Genomic DNA, 4,046 nt, shown 5'->3' on the forward strand with positions numbered 1-4,046 from the left:
CCAAGCTCCGGAATCCGCTCCCTAAATCACTCTGCTCCACCAGCCCCCGCAACAGCTTTCTTTCTCTGTGTTAGAATCATAGAATCCGTACAGTGCAGAGGAAGGCCATTCAGCCCATCAACACTGCAATCCCATACAATCCAGGCCCTATCCTGGTAACCCCATCTATTTACCCTGCTAACAATTCCCCCTGACACTAAAGGGCAATTTATCATGACTAATCAACGTAACCTGTGCATCTTTGGACACTAAGGGGCAATTTAGCATGGCCAATCCCCCTAACCTGCACATCTTTGGACACTAAGGGGCAATTTAGCATGGCCAATCCCCCTAACCTGCACATCTTTGGACACTAAGGGGCAATTTAGCATGGCCAATCCCCCTAACCAACACATCTTTGGACACTAAGGGGCAATTTAGCATGGCCAATCCCCCTAACCTACACATCTTTGGACACTAAGGGGCAATTTAGCATGGCCAATCCACCTAACCTGCACATCTTTGGACACTAAGGGGCAATTTAGCATGGCCAATCCACCCTAACCTGCACATCTTTGGACACTAAGGGGCAATTTAGCATGGCCAATCCCCCTAACCTGCACATCTTTGGACACTAAGGGGCAATTTAGCATGGCCAATCCCCCTAACCTGCACATCTTTGGACACTAAGGGGCAATTTAGCATGGCCAATCCCCCTAACCAACACATCTTTGGACACTAAGGGGCAATTTAGCATGGCCAATCCCCCTAACCTACACATCTTTGGGCACTAAGGGGCTATTTAGCATGGCCAATCCCCCTAACCAACACATCTTTGGACACTAAGGGGCAATTTAGCATGGCCAATCCACCTAACCTACACATCTTTGGACACTAAGGGACAATTTGGCATGGCCAATCCACCTAACCTGCACATCTTTGGACACTAAGGGACAATTTAACACGGCCAATCCACCTAACCTGCACATCGCCTCTTCAGCAGCTGGATCGCCCGAAACAGACTTTTATTCAGCAGGGCCATTTCGACGCGATTCCGGATCGGCGAACGCGGGGGTAACGGGGGAAATGCTGGTAAAGCAGGGCGGGCAAATGCATTTCAATCGCCGTTGCACCCGTTTCGGGCGTGAATCAGATCGCGGCAATTCCCGGGTCTCGGTAAAGTGGCCATCTGCGCGGATGTGAACGCGGATCGCGTTAATGGCCTCACACCCGACCTTACCACATTTTCGCACCCGGCAATGGTAAAATCGGGTCCTAAAGTTGCAATTTAGCATGGCCAATCCACCGAACCTGCACATCTTTGGACACTAAGGGGCAATTTAGCATGGCAAATCCACTTAACCTGCACATCTTTGGACACTAAGGGGCAATTTAGCATGGACAATCCACCTAACCTGAACATGTTTGGACACTAAGGGGCAATTTAGCATGGCCAATGCACCTAACCTACACATCTTTGGACACTAAGGGGCAATTTAGCATGGCCAATGCACCTAACCTACACATCTTTGGACACTAAGGGGCAATTTAACCTGGCCAATGCACCTAACCTGCACATCTTTGAAATGTGGGAGGAAACCGGAACACCCGGACGAAACCCATGCAGACACAGGGAGAATGTGCAGACTCCGCACAGACAGTGACCCGAGGCCAGGGATCGAACCCGGGTCCCCGGTGCTGTGAGGCAGTTGTGCTAACCCACTGTGCCACCGTGTTGTTCAGACACTCTTCGAAACATCGCTCCTCATCTCATTCGACAGCACTTTGCAAACCCACAACCTCTATCACCTGGACGGACAGGGGCAGCAGATACCTGGGGAACACCGCCACCTGGTGGTTCCCCTCCGAGCCACTGGCCACCCCGACTGGGAAATGTGTCAGCTGTTCCTTCACTGTGATTGGGTCAAAACCCTGGAACTCCCTTCCTAACAGCACTGTGGGTGTACCTACACCACACGGGACAGCAGTGGGTTCAAGATGGCGGCTCACCCACCACCATCTCAAGGGGCAAATAATTGTGGGATCTACTCAAGAATTTCTTTTTCTTACGCAGCTCAGAGTAAATCTGGACTTGATAAAGGCTACTGTGAAGTACCAAGTTAATGTTTTATCAGGTCAAAGACACCCTCATGAATGCGCCTTATTATTGTTGGCTTCTGGGGTCAGAGCCGGTGAAATTCCCAGGCTGCTCCAGTAGGTGGCGGCATTTTGCTGCTCTTCGTGGATTGGATGCCTCACTGCTGGGGTAATACCACCACCTGCTGGCCATGGCAGGTATAGTAAGAAGTCTCACAACACCAGGTTGAAGTCCAACAGGTTTATTTGGTCGCACAAGCCACAAGCTTTCGGAGCGCTGCCCCTTCATCAGGTGAGTGGGAGTTGTGTTCACAAACAGGGCACATATAGACACAAACTCAATTGACAAGATAATGGTTGGAATGCGAATCTTTACAGGTAATCAAGTCTTAAAGGTACAGACAATGTGAGTGGAGAGAGGGTTAAGCACAGGTTAAAGAGATGTGTATTGTCTCCAGACAGGACAGTTAGTGAGATTTTGCAAGCCCAGGCAAGTTGTGGGGGTTACAGATAGTGTGACATGAACCCAAGATCCCGGTTGAGGCCGTCCTCATGTGTGCGGAACTTGGCTATCAGTTTCTGCTCAGCGATTCTGCGCTGTCGTGTGTCGTGAAGGCCGCCTTGGAGAACGCTTACCCGAAGATCAGAGGCCGAATGCCCGTGACCGCTGAAGTGTTCCCCGACTGGAAGACTCTTGCCTGGCGATTGTCGAGCGGTGTTCATTCATCCATTGTCGTAGCGTCTGCATGGTTTCCCCAATGTACCATGCCTCGGGACATCCTTTCCTGCAGCGTATCAGGTAAACACAGTAAGAATTTTAACAACACCAGGTTAAAGTCCAACAGGTTTATTTGGTAGCAAAAGCCACACAAGCTTTTGCTACCAAATAAACCTGTTGGACTTTAACCTGGCGTTGTTAAACTTCTTACTGTGTTTACCCCAGTCCAACGCCGGCATCTCCACATCATGCGTATCAGGTAGACAACGTTGGCCGAGTTGCAAGAGTAGGTACCGTGTACCTGGTGGATGGTGTTCTCACGTGAGATGATGGCATCCGTGTCGATGATCCGGGACGTCTTGCAGAGGTTGCTGTGGCAGGGTTGTGTGGTGTCGTGGTCACTGTTCTCCTGAAGGCTGGGTAGTTTGCTGCGGACAATGGTCTGTTTGAGGTTGTGCAGTTGTTTGAAGGCAAGAAGTGGGGGTGTGGGGATGGCCTTGGCGAGATGTTCGTCTTCATCAATGACATGATGAAGGCTCCGGAGAAGAAGTCGTAGCTTCTCCGCTCCGGGGAAGTACTGGACGACGAAATATAGCAGGAGTAATTACTTCTGCAGTTAAAACAGAGGACAAAGAAACATACACAGCAACAAACTCTTCGGCTCCCCCTGCCCCCCGCCAGCCCTAACTAAACTACAAAAAAAACCTTCTGTCCTTACTCGGTCCGTATCCCTCTATCCCCTCCCTATTCATGGACCCATCCAGATGCCTCTTAAATGTTGCTAATGTTCCTGCTTCCACCACCTCCTCTGGCAGCGCGTTCCAGACACCCAACACTCTCTGCGTGGAAAACATCCTCCGCACATCTCCCTTAAACTTTCCCCCTCTCGTGAGCTTCACGTTTCTAGGTGTCCAGATCACCAACAACCTGTCCTGGTCCCCCCCCATGCCGACACTATAGTTAAGAAAGCCCACCAACGCCTCTACTTTCTCAGGAGACTAAGGAAATTTGGCATGTCAGCTACGACTCTCACCAACTTTTACAGATGCCCCATAGAAAGCATTCTTTCTGGTTGTATCACAGCTTGGTCTGGGGCTCCTGCTCTGCCCAAGGCCGCAAGGAACTACAAAAGGTCTTAAATGCTATCAGTGGTTACAGCGCCAGAGACCTGGGTTTGATTCCTGGCTTGGGTCACTGCCTGTGTGGAATCTGTACGTTCTCCCCTCCCCCACCGCGTCTGGATGGATTTCCT

Source organism: Mustelus asterias, chromosome 31, assembly GCF_964213995.1.
Source record: "Mustelus asterias chromosome 31, sMusAst1.hap1.1, whole genome shotgun sequence".
In the NCBI taxonomy this organism is placed as follows: Eukaryota; Metazoa; Chordata; class Chondrichthyes; order Carcharhiniformes; family Triakidae; genus Mustelus; species Mustelus asterias.